Raw genomic sequence first — 14,038 nt, 5'->3', positions numbered from 1 at the left:
CCCTGTGGGAACAAACAGATCAGCTTCACTGTTTAACCACTTACCGTCCGGCCTATGGCCAATTTATGTCCGGGAAGTGGTTACACAATCCTGACAGGACGTCCATGGACGTCCTGCAGGATTTCATGCCGCGCGCGCCTGTGGGGGCGCGCAGCGCAGCGATCGGTGATGCGGGGTGTCAGTCTGACACCCTGCATCTCCGATCTCGGTAAAGAGCCTCCGGCGGAGACTCTTTACCACGTGATCAGCCGTGTCCAATCACGGCTGATCACGATGTAAACAGGAAGAGCCGTTGATGGCTCTTCCTCACTCGCGTCTGACAGACGCGAGTAAAGGAGAGCCGATCGGCGGCTCTCCTGACAGGGGGGGTTCGCGCTGATTGTTTATCAGCGCAGCCCCCCCTCGGATCGCCACATGGACCACCAGGGAAGCCCACCCTGGACCACCAGGGTGGGCCAAAAAAAAAAGCATGTAAAAAAAAAAGTCTTAAAAAAAAAAAGATGACAATCAGTGCCCACAAATGGGCACTGACTGGCAACATGGGTGGATCTGTGCTGCCCCACAATGTCCATCAGTGCCACCCCAAGTGTCCATCAGTGCCACCCCACAGTGTCCATCAGTGCCACCCCACAGTGCCCATCCATACCCATCCATGCCCAGTGCCCACCTATCAGTGCCCACCTATCAGTGCCCATAAGTATCCATCAGTGCCACCCATAAGTGCCGCCCATGAGTGCCCATCTGTGCCGCCTATGAGTGCCCAGTGCCGCCCATGAGTGCCCATCAGTGCCGCCCATGAGTGCCCATCAGTGCCGCCTATGTGTGCCCACCAGTGCCGCCTATGTGTGCCCATCAGTGACACCTATGTGTGCCCATCAGTGCCGCATACCAGCGCCGCCAATCAGTGCCACCTCATCTGTGCCCGTCAGTACTACCTCATCGATGTCCATCAGTGCCATCTCATCGGTGCCCATCAGTGCCGCCATATCAGTGCCCGTAATTGAAAGAGAAAACTTACTTATTTACAAAAAAATTTACAGAAAAAAATAAAAACGTAATTTTTTTTCAAAATTTTCAGTCTTTTTTAGTTGTTGCGCAAAAAAAAAAATCGCAGAGGTGATCAAATACCACCAAAAGAAATCTCTATTTGTGGGGAAAAAAGGACGCCAATTTTGTTTGGAAGCCACGTCGCAGGACCGCGCAATTGTCATTCAAAGTGCGACAGTGCTGAAAGCTGAAAATTGGCTTGGGCGGGAAGGTGCTTAAGTGCCTGGTATGGAAGTGGTTAAAGAAAGAATTTCAACACTGAATTGCAGGCGCTTTTCTCTATAGAAAAATGCTAAGGCACCTGGCTTTTTATCAGGATTGACGAAGAAAGAGGTGCAGAGCACACACAATTGGAATCCATGCATCCGGCACACCGCATGTAGGTTAGGGGGCCGGATGTAATATCAAGTAATAGAAAATAAATAATTAACCCCTAACCCTTAACTAATACAATAAAATAATAATAATAATAATAATAATAATAATAATAAATAACTAACTAAACACCCTAACCCTAACACATAATAAATAAATAAACTACTACTATTATTATTATTATCATCATTATTATTATTATTATTATTATTATTATTATTATTATTAATATTTTTTATGTTCAGGCTTGGGTGTGTATTTGTTATTATACTTATTATTAATACTAATAATTTTTTTTAATTTTTTTTTAGGTTAGGGGTTCATTATAATTTATTTATGTATTATTACATACAGTAGTATTCATTTAATTGATTTATTTATAATGATCTTTAGTTATTTGTGAATTACATTTATATTCATGTATTCATATATTATTGCTAGGTTATGTTTTACAATTTTTAATTTGAGAAGAAAATTGCGCACAAAAAAATGTGCGATTGCGCACATACTACTACTACTACTACTACTACTACTACTACTAATAATAATAATAATAATAATAATAATGTTGGCTGCTTATGAGTGGAGTTACCGAGCTCCCCCTGATATCCGCCTTGTATTGTACTGTTATATGCTATGCACTGTTTTCTTTTCTGCTGATGTTCTGCTGACATCCCTGTACTGTTCCTTTTATGGCACGGGGGTTACCTCGTGTCTAATAAAAATTGTTATTTGAAAAAATAAATAATAATAATAATAATAATAATAATAATAATAAATTAAAAAATTAATAAATAAATATAAAATACAGTAGATACACAAATCAATAAAAATTATCACAAGAAAATAATAAATAAATATCAAGTAATAGAAAATAAATAATTAGCCCTCAAACCTTAAAAAATAAAATAAAATAATAATAATAAATAACTAAACACCCTAACTCATAATAAATAAATAAATAAACTACTACTATTATTATTATCAATATTATTAATATTTGTTTTTGTTCAGGCTTGGGTGTTTACTTGTTCTTATTCTTATTATTAATAATAATTTATTTAATATTTTTTGAGGTTAGGGATTCATTATAATTTATTTATGTATTGTTACATACAGTAGTATTAATTTAATTTATTTATTTATAATGATCTTTAGTTATTTGTGAATTTAATTTCCATTCATTTATTCATATATTATTGCTATGCTTTGTCTTACAATTTTTAATTTGAGCAGAAAATTGCGCACAAAAAAAGTGTGATTCCGCACATAAACGCGTGAATGGCGCGCTTTTTATTAATTTCTATGGGAATTAAAAAATGCACCAAAATATCTCAAAAAATATCTCAAATTTGCCCGATTCAAACTACAAAAAAAACCTCCAGAAAAAGTGCCAGAAAAATCTTGGGGCCAGATTCACATACAATTCCGGCGGCGTAACGTATGTCCTTTACGTTACACCGCCGCAAGTTTTATGGGAAAGTGCTTGATTCACAAAGCACTTGCCTGTAAACTTGTGGCGGTGTAGCGTAAAGCCGTCCGGCACAAGCCCGCCTAATTCAAATGGGGCGTGTGTCATTTAAATTAGGCGCGTTCCCGCGCCGAACGTACTGCGCATGCTCCGTTTTGAAATTTCCCGCCGTGCTTTGCGCGAAATGACGTCGCACCAACGTCATTTTTTGAACAACGACGTGAGTTACGTCCTTTCCTATTCACGGACGACTTACGCAAAAAAAAAAATCGAAATTTGACGCGGGAACGACGGCCATACTTTAACATGGCAGGTCTAAAGATAGGCCCCGAAATACCAGCTTTAACTATACGCCGGGAAAAGCCGACTAGCAACGACGTAAGAGAATGCGACGGCCGCGCGTACCTTCGTGAATCGCCGTAAACAGCTAATTTGCATACCCGACTCGGAAAAAAGACGCAAACTCCACCCAGCGGGCGCAGAGGAATTACACCTACGATCCGAAGGCGTACGAAGCCGTACGCCTGGCGGATCGAAGCCAAAAGCCGTCGTTTCTTGGTTTGAGGATTCAAACTAAAGATACCAAAATTTGAAAATACGCCGGAGTATCAGTAGATACGCCGGCGTATTTCTTCTGTGAATCTGGCCCTTGGTTGGCAAGCAGTTATAATAAACTCAGGCATTTTCAGAGAATTAAAATTGAATACATTTTGGTTGCATTATTATTACTGCTAGTAATAGTAGTAGTAGAAACAATAATAATTATTATAAAAACATTATCATAATAATAGTAGTGTACAGTATTTATTTTAGTTGCAATATTATTATTATTATTATTATTATTATTATTATTAATAATAATAATAATAGTAATAATATCAATATCAATGTAGGTTTCAGAAGACATTTTAAATTGAATATGTATTATTTGCTTCAGTAGTAGTAATATTAAAATACTAATAATAATAATAATAATAATAATAATAATAATAATAACAATATAATAAAGAAAGAAGAATTTCATAAGAATTTTAAAACTGTATATTGTTTATTATTATTAATAATAATAATAATAATAATAATAATAATAATAATAATAACAATATAATAAAGAAAGAAGAATTTCATAAGAATTTTAAAACTGTATATTGTTTATTAATAATAATAATAATAAAAAGAATAAGAATAATAATAATGCAACTAAACGATATACATTGTGGTGTTGTTCCTGAAATGGCAGTATTTGTTTCCCCCTCCCTCAGTGTGAAGCACAGAATCTTGTAGCGATACAATGTTTCCAATACATACAGGAAGAATGTAAAATTAGTGTCTCTGAGGAAAAACGAGTGCTCCAGGTGAGGCTCGAACTCACAACCTCGGCATTGCTCTGCATTGTACTGCTGTATAAGTACCGCGCGCTAACCGATTGCGCCACTGGAGCTCTGACATGTTCTCTTCCAGGACGCTTTTTGTAGAGAAGAAGGAAGGGAAGATATAGAAGTGAGTAGCGGAGGGTTCTCTTGCTCTGGCACTAAGAATAAAACAAATAGAAGCTGTGATAGAAGTGATAGAAGTGCCGGAGATCACACACACTGCACAGGCTCACTCTCTGTCCCCATAGGTTGTGTATAGCGGTGCTCTAATCAGTGCTATGCTGCCCTCTAGCGGTAAATTTGTATTACTGCATCTCTACAATCTATTACTGCAGAAGAGTATATTGCATTGCATGCTGTAGTGTAGTGTAATGATTTCACCCAACTTTCATTGAACATTCACCCAATTTGCAAAGAATTCCCACACCTGAATTAAAGAGGCACTCTGATGGGAACACATAAATTAATTGGGCATTCTGATGGGGGTACCTGATGTAAAGAGGCACTCTGATGGGGACACCTAATGTAAGGGGGCACTCTGATGGGCACAAACCTGATGTGAGGGGGCACTCTGATGGGCACAAACCTGATGGGCACACACCTGATGTAAGGGGGCACTTCGATGGGGACACCTGAATATACCACTTCAGCCCCGGAAGATTTGGCTGCCCAATGACCAGGCCATTTTTTGCGATACGGCACTGCGTCGCTTTAACTGACAATTGCACGGCCGTGTGACGTTGTACCCAAACAAAATTGACGCCCCCCCCCCCCCCACACACACACACAAATAGAGCTTTCTTTTGGTGGTACTTGATCACCTCTGCGTTTTTTTATTTTTTGCACTATAAACAAAAGAACGACAATTTTGAAAAAAAAAAACACAATGTGGCAGATCCACAGACATCTGTGCCGGGCGCAGCGTATCTAAGATACGCTACGCCGCCGTAACTTATCTTTTTTAAATGGAATCCACAACGAATCCGCGCCATAAGTTACGGCGGCGTAGTGTATCTATCGCGGCGTAAGGGCGCGGAATTCAAATGGATCGAATGGGGGCGTGTTTTAAGTTAGTACGCCGTGACCCGACGTAAACAACGTTTTTTTGGAACTGCGCATGCGCCGTCCCTGGGGTATCCCAGTGCGCATGCTCGAAATTAAACCGGAACCCACCAATGCTTACGACGGTGACGTCATTCTACGCAAATTCCTATTCGCAAACGACTTACGCAAACGACGTAAAAAATTCTAAATTGTACAAGGTGTGTAGAGGTCCAGTTTGGACGAGCATGGAGCCTTGGGTTGACCTTAAGGCTGCATTCACACCTGAGCGTAGGGCGTTCGGTCGTTTTTTCGGGCGTTTTTTTTCGCGCGTATTCATGCTTATTTGCGCGTTTGCATACAGCGTCGTGCGACGTTTTTGTACTTCGGCGTTTCTTATTTTAGCCAATAGGAAAAATTATCATCTTTTCATCACTTGTTGCTATGTTGGTAGATTTTTTTTAATCTTCTGCATGGGCGACAAGTTCTATTGATTAAAGCGACGAAACGCCCATAGCAAACGCCCGTTGTCGCGCGATACGCTCAATACGCGCGTTTCCCATTACTTTCTATGGAAAAAAAAAACGCTCAAACGCCGCTGTCGCGCGATTCGCGCGACAAAAAAAGGTCCGGGACTTGTTTGAGCTTCGCGCGACAGGCGTTTGGGCGTTCAGGCGTGAACAGTCACCATAGGGAATAATGTTAATTCTCCCCTCTGGCGTTTGTGAGCAGTGCGTTTCAGGCGTAAAAACGCCTAGGTGTGAATGGGGCCTTAGGCTGCATTCAAACCTGAACGCGGTGTATTGTACCGCAATTTGCCACGACAAATTGCAGCGTTTTATCCCGCGATTTGCTGCGACAAAACACGTAGTTTTTTAAGCCTTACATACGCCGGAGGGGGGGTTTTAATTGTCGGCTATGCCGAACGCTGAAAGCTTCCTGAAAAAAAGGGTCAGGGACTTGTTTTGTGCTTCAGGCGTACAGCGTTTCGGCGTTCGGCGTGGAGATGTGAACCATCTCCATAGCCGACAATGTTAAATCACCCCTCCAGCGTATTGCAGGCTGCAATAGCGTCGGGTGTCGGGCGTGAAAACGCCTAGGTGTGAATGGAGCCTTAAAGGGGTTGTAAAGGTTTGTTTTTTATTTTCTAAATAGGTTCCTTTAACACTTTCCCTACCGAGTCATTGTAAAATGACGTCGGCGGGAACCCTCCCTCCCTCCCTCAGAGTGGATGTCATATGACGTCCTTGCATTCCCGGCAGGGCCATCTTAATAGCATCATGGGCCCATGGGCAAAGTAATGCTCTGGGGCCCCTTCAATGGAGATGGAGCATCCCTCCAGGCATCCCAAGCCTTTCGATGCAAACAGTGCTGGACAGCTGGGTTCACCATGACACCATCCACAATGCTACTGGGCTCTCAGTGCTGCCAACTCAGCAGCTCCCACTCCAGCTCCTACCCCGCAGCCTTCGAGTCCCAAGCATTCAAGCTGCATGGGGTGGGTTCAGAACATCACTGGCACTTCGGCCCTGCCCTTCCCTGCTGGCTGTGAAATAATAGGTATCGTTCTGCACAGCATGGGTCACCGCTGCCAGCCTGCCTCCCCTGTGTATCCATCACTCTCAGTGCCATCATGGGGCCCCCAATTTCGGGGGAGCGTGGGCTCAAGCACCAGCTACTTTGGGGAAAGTGCAGGGGCCCCCCAAGCAGCTAGGCCCAGTACACACGTCCGAGGAACTCGACGTGCCAAACACATCGAGTTCCTCGTCGAGTTCAGTGTTGAAGCCGCCGAGGATCTCGGCGGGCCAACTTTCCTCATTGAACAACGAGGAAATAGAGAACATGTTCTCTATTTGACCCTCGTCGGCTTCCTCGCTGAAAAGTGTACACACGACCCAGTTTCTCGGCAGAATCCAGCTCCGACCGAGTTTCTGGCTGAATTCTGCCGAGAAACTCGGTCGTGTGTACGGGGCCTGAGAAGGGAAATTGAAGGAAAAGATAAGTGAACCAACAATGCACGAGCTTAAAGAAACCTATTTCGAAAATAAAACACAAACCTTTACAACCCCTTTAAGCTTCTTGTGCTCACATGGAAAAAACAAAACCTTTGATGATCAGATCTCCATGGTAAACTAAATTCCAAAAAACTCACAAGCTGCATCTCTGCAGGGATAATTGTAATTGTAACAAACACAAGCAGATAAAGCCGATAACTAGAACATCTTTATGACTTGGCCTTCCAGGGACATCTGTGAGCCATTCTGCCTTGGTGGGTTATTTACGTATTGGTTAGTTTGATTAGAGAAGAAAGTAATTGTCATGTGTGAGGCTTAACTACGGCTTACAGCAGGAAGATAATGTTGTATTTGCATGAATTGTCTCCATCCCACAATAACAAGTTCTGTCTGCACAGATGTTTCTGCTTCCTGCTCGAATCCCGCACTCTCCGCAAAGATTCCCAAACACCGTAGGCCTAGGGTGACCACGTGTCCCAGATTGCCCCGGACAGTCCCGCATTTTGCAGGTCTGTCCCAGGCACATTCATTCAAGGACAATACAGTTTCCCGGAATGAAACTGACACAGCCACCCTCCAGGGCCAATCTGTTGCCCCCAAAAAAGGCCGCCACATCACCACTTTACTCACTGACAGTACTTGTCCTGGCCGGGATTGCCTGGAGGAGCACAATCCCGCCCCCTGCTTGTGGTTGGAGAAATCATAAACCCCCCCTATTGTGTCCAATCACTGTGCTGTGATTCGTTGCAGCCCAAGCTGATTTTTGGGAAGGGACAGTGGGCCGGATTCTCATAGAATTGGCGTTGGCGTAGTGTAAGCCATTTACACCACGCCACCGCAACTTACTGGAGCAAGTGCCGTATTCTCCAAGCACTTGCTTCGTAATTTGCGGCGGCGTAGTGTAAATGGCCTGGCGTATGGCCGTGTAATTCAAAGGGGGCAGCTTGTATTCAAATTAAGCACGCCCCGCGCTGATCGAACTGCGCATGCGCCGGGCGGAAAAATAGCCCAGTGCGCATGCTCCAGTTCACGACGGAAAACGTCAATGACGCCGACGTGAGCGTCATTGACGTAAAGTCGTATTCGCGGACGACTTAGTAAAACGACGTAACCGTCGGAAAAAGACGACGCTGACCCGACGCCATACTTAATATGGCATACGGCGGACTGGCATAATGTTACCCCTTATATAGCAGGGGTAACCTTACGCTTACGGAAACGACGACAACGCGGCGCAAATTCGTTCGGGAATCGGCGTATCAGGCTCATTTGCATAGTCAAATGAGAACTGAACGTAAACGCCACCTAGCGGCCAGCGTCGAATTACATCTAAGATCCGACGGTGTAAGTGACTTACACCTGTCGGATTTACGCTGTATCTATGCGAAAATGATTCTAGGAATCATACGCATAGATACCCGGGGCCAAAAACAGAGATACGACGGTGTTTCCTGAGATACACCGTCGTAACTCTGCTGAGAATCTGGCCCAGTGTCCCTGAATGGTAGTTTGGAAATGTGGTCACCCTACGTAGGCCTCGTGTTCGAGAGCAGGAGGTTAGAAACTGAAACGGACAGCCTACGTTAAGGCATACTATTATTAGTAGTAATTTGTTCTATAGTAAATAAAATATTATTTATAAAGCCAAAATAGATGTATGGCCTCCAGTTAGCACTCAAGCCATTGAGATAATTATTGCCAACGGCCTTAGGGCTCATTTAACCGGTTAAGGACCGGCTCCTGTACATTTACGTCGGCAGAATGGCATGGCCGGACAAAGTAACGTATATATATATATATATAAGTCACTTTAAAATTCCCGCTGTGCGGGCGCACCCGCACGCCCCTACTGCAAGCTCCGTGACTGTGCCCATGGGACACGCGTACTCGATGTCCGCCGATGTCTTGCGATCTGGTCACAGAGCTGCAGAACGGGGAGAGGCAAGTGTAAACAAGAATCTCCCCGTCCTGCCTAGTGACACTGTCACTGATCGTATGCTCCCTCTCACCAGGAGCAGCGATCAGTGACGTGTCACTCGTAGCCACTCCCCCTAACAGTTAGAATCACTCCCTAGGACACACTTAACCCCTTCAGTGCCACCTAGTGGTTAACCCCTTCACTGCCAGTGTAATTTTCACAGTTATCAGGGCAAATTTATAGCACTGATCGCTGTAAAAATGACAATGGTTCCAAAAATGTTTCAAAAGTGGCCGATGTTTCTGCCATAAAGTCGCAGTCACGATAAAATCGCAGATCACCGCCATTATTAGTAAATAATAATAATAATAAATGCCATAAAACTACCCCCTATTTTGTAGATGCTATCTCTTTTGTGCAAACCAATCAATATACGCTTATTGTGATTTTTTTTTTTTTTACCAAAAATATGTAGAAGAATACATATCGGCCTAAACTGAGGAAAAATTTTGTTTTTTATAGTTTTTTTGGGGATATTTATTATAGCAAAAAGTAAAAAATATAAAAAATTGACGCTATATTTTTGCCTATAGCGCAAAAAATTAAAAACCGCAGAGGTGATCAAATACCACCAAAAGAAAGCTCAATTTGTGGGAAGAAAAGTACGCCAATTTTGTTTGGGAGCCACGTCGCACGACCGCGCAATTGTCAGTTAAAGCGACGCAGTGCCGAATCGCAAAAAGTGCTCTGGTCTTTGGCCGGCAAAATGGTCTGGGGCTTAAGTGGTTAAACTAGCGGGTGTTAACTACTTCCAATCAGGACCATTTCTGACATCCCTCTCCTACATCATTTTTAGCTAGAACACTTCTTAGAACCCCCAAGCATTATACAGTTGTGCTCATAAGTTTACATACCCTGGCAGAATTTATGATTTCTTGTCCATTTTTCAGAGAATATGAATGATAACACAAACATTTTTCTTTCACTCATGGTTAGTGTTTGGCTGAAGCCATTTATTATCAATCAACTGTGTTTACTCTTTTTAAATCATAATGGCAAAAACAGAAACTACCCAAATGACCCTGATCAAAAGTTTACATACCCTGGTGATTTTGGCCTGATAACATGCACACAAGTTGACACAAAGGGGTTTGAATGGCTATTAAAGGTAACTATCCTCACCTGTGATCTGTTTGCTTGTAATTAGTGTGTGTGTATAAAAGGTCAATGCAGTTTTGGACTCCTGACAGACCCTTGTTCTCTTTTTTTGGACCATTCTCTGTAAACCCGAGAGATGGTTGCGTGTGAAATTCCCAGTAGATCACCAGTTTTTGAAATACTCAGACCGGCCTGTCTGGCACCAACAACCATGCCACGTCCAAAGTCACTTGAGACCCCTTTCTTGCCCATTCTGATGCTCGGTTTGAACTTCGAAAAGTCATTTTCACCACGTCTAGATGCTTAAATGTATTGAGTTGCTGCCATGTGATTGAGTTTCTAATTCCAGACAACGACCCAAAGCGTACATCCAAATCAAAAAAGGAATGGCTACACCAGAAGAAGATTAAAGTTTTGGAATGGCCCAGACCTGAATCCGAATGAAAATCTGTGGGGTGATCTGAAGAGGGCTGTGCACAGGAGACGCCCCCGCAATCTGACAAATTTGGGGTGTTTTTGCAAAGAAGAGGGGGCAAATATTGCCAAATCAAGATGTGCCAAGCTGATAGACTCATACCCAAAAAGACTGAGTGCTGTAATAAAATCAAAAGGTGCTTCAACAAAGTATTAGTTTAAAAGGGTTGTAAAGATAAAAGTTTTTTTTACCTTAACGCATCCTATGCATTAAGGTAAAAAAACATCTGACAGCACCGCCCCCCCCCCCCCCCCCCGAGCCCCCGTTTTACTTACCTCGCCGTTCGAAAGTCCCGGGCGCATGCTTGTCATCTTGCTCGGTTCCCAGCCTGGCCGTTGATTGGCTAGGCTGGGCGGATTGATAGCAGCGCAGCCATTGGCTGGCGCTGCTGTCAATCACAGCGGATGACGCCGCGCGCCGGGGGGCGGGGCCGAGTGATACAGTCGGCGGCTATGGCCGCTGCTGTTTTACGGGAGTGTGCTCGCAAAAGCTTTCCACCATGCGAGGGAGCTCGCATGAACGTGGAAAGCTTTTGCGAGGAGGAGCCAAGACAGCCGCCGAGGGACCCCAGAAGACACGGATCCGGGTCACTCTGTGCAAAATGAACAAAATGAACTGCACAGCTGAGACAACATAAATATTCAGAGTGCTGATTTGCCTCCTCCTGACCCAATTCATCCTTGAATTCTCCTGAAGACAAGGGAAAGCAATCAAACCTACAGCCTGCAGTGCCCAGAACAGCCCAAAGCAATCACAAACTGCTCCACTGGTTACAGTGGGGCCAAAAATAACAAAATGTACCTAGCTTTCCTAGCAACCTATTCAGGAGAGTACTACACACATTATTAACAAAAAACAGTTGGCAGACACTATTGTTTGTCTTCTCTGCACATTTTATAGGTTACAATAGCAACTGGAACTTTATCACTTCTGTATTTAGCTAAATAATGTTTATTTAATCTCCATATAATGAATACAATAATATTAAGGTAATACATTATCAGTTATCAGATTTATGTACAGCGGCAGTGCCATGATGAAAATGCAGCTGCTCCCTTCTGAAAACACTGTGATCAAATACCTAATTATATCCTTTCTTTTGAACAGAATCCTGCAGAAGACAATGCACCCCTCTTCTCTCTTCCAGAAAAACCTGTTCCATGTACTGTCCCAAGCAAAATGTCACTATAACATATCCTGGATTACAAATGTTACATGAATATTTAGCTTCTTGTAAACTTTGTCTCATAGCTAACTGTCTGTTCTATGCTCACCGCTAAAGCTGGCCATACACTATATGAAAATTTGGCCGAAATTCGGTCATTTGGCCAAAATCGGTAATCGTTGGGATGTTTTTGAGACTAAAAAATTAAGAAGTTTGGAAATGTTCTACCGAATGAAAGATAAATTAAAAGATAAATGTGTTTCCCGTCTGAACTGTTCGCACTAGGTATATGTAAAAACACAAACAAAAAAATTGATTTATTTATGTCCATTATATAATTTATTGGTCATTATATAATGGCACTATTGTTTGCTCTCACGGCCGAATGTTTGGTTTTGGGAAATGTGTTTGGCCGATTTTTTTCGTATAGTGTATGGCCAGCATAAAAAATGCTATTTAAAGGAAACCTGTGAAAGACTTGGGGGCTGCCAGTGCTGACTTCTCAATCTACAATTGCCAGTTGCCTAGCTGTTAGCCTCCATACCTCCCAACTGTCCCTGATTTGGCGGGACAGTCCCGCAGTTGTCAGCTCTTTCCCGGGAACCCTCATTCTGGGACAATACAGTGTCCCCTGGCCCTGAGCCGATCTGATGACCACTAAAATATCCCTCACATTACTGCTGTCACTCACTATCAGCCTGTGGTGGACCCCTGGCTGGTGAGACCCCTTTTATATAGCTAATATTTATGTTGTCTCATTATGAACGGTAGTTTTACCAAAACGAGCACTCCTGTCTCATAACTTGCTTCTGAGCATGCGCTGTTTTTTTACGTTGTTTTAGCCCACACACGATAATTTTTTACAAGCCGCAAAACGACATAGTTCAAAACTACATTAAAAAATGCAGCATGTTCAAATTTTTTTTTTGTCGTTTTTCAGAATCTGAAAAATGATGGGTAGCCCACACACGATCATTTTAAATTACGTTTTTGAAAAACAACGTTTTTTTCATGCTGAAAAATGATCTTGTGTACGCGGCAGTAGGGCTTAGCAGCAGCAAAACAAGAATCTACATCTACAAAAAGAAAAGCCGATATGGATCATTTGAGTTAACATAGAGCCAAACCTCCCAACAGTTAGTGCCGGTTCACACTACAGCCACTTGGGATCCGACTTGTCAGACCTCAAGTTGCCCCAAGTCGCATGACATAAGAAATTCCATTATAGTTAATGAGAGCTGTCTTAATGTACACTACTGAAGTCGCTCCGACTTCAGAAAAGGTTCCTGTACTACTTTAAGGCGACTTCCAAACAAATTGTACACATAGATTTCAATGGAAGTCGCCTCCAAAGTGGGATCTCCATCTTAACTGAAGCAACTTTACAGGAAAAGAAAATAGTTTACTCAGGCAAACCCATACCTCCCAACATTTGAAAAATCCAATGCGGGACATCTTGTTGAGCGGGGGGGGGGGGGGGGCCGGGGATCAAAGTTGTTGAGCGGGGGTGGGTCAAAGTTGTTGAGCGGGGGGGGATCAAAGTTGTTCAGCGGGGGGGGGGGGGGCGGGGATCAAAGTTGTTAAGCTGTGGGGGTTCTTCTCCTACCTGTGCAAATAGCGCTCTGTCCCGACTCCCCGTCTGCTCTATCCGCCTGCTGCAGCCCGCTCCATGGTGTATGACTGCACTGTACCGTCGCACTGTGATTGGGCGTGTAGCGGTCATGTGCGGAGGCGGGACTTCTAGACGATCGCTGACAGGCCAGCCCCACACCGCACATGGCCACCATACGCCCAATCACAGGGCACCGGACTCAAACATGGCGACGGGAAACCAAAACAAACATGGAGGCACGGAATGTCGCCCCACCAAATGTCACGCCCGGGGGCCCTGTTTTCCGGGACTCTAGTCTAGTCCGCGGGACCCCGGGACACACTTTAAATTGCGGGAGGATCCCGCGTAATCCGGGACGGTTGGGAGGTATGCAAACCCCTCCCTCCCA

At 43.6% G+C, this 14,038-nt stretch overlaps 1 non-coding gene across 1 annotated transcript; it reads right to left on the bottom strand.

The window, feature by feature from the left end:
* Positions 1–4,240: 4,240 nt before the first annotated feature.
* TRNAI-UAU lies at positions 4,241–4,334 on the bottom strand. The gene is made up of 2 exons: positions 4,297–4,334; positions 4,241–4,276 (listed from the first exon to the last, which is right to left on the bottom strand). It is a non-coding gene; the product is annotated as a tRNA-Ile (tRNA).
* Between the last annotated feature and the right edge of the window lie 9,704 nt (positions 4,335–14,038).

The sequence above is a fragment of the Rana temporaria genome, chromosome 4 (assembly GCF_905171775.1).
Source record: "Rana temporaria chromosome 4, aRanTem1.1, whole genome shotgun sequence".
Classification (NCBI taxonomy): domain Eukaryota; kingdom Metazoa; phylum Chordata; class Amphibia; order Anura; family Ranidae; genus Rana; species Rana temporaria.
This window is presented reverse-complemented; position numbering and strand designations above follow the sequence as displayed.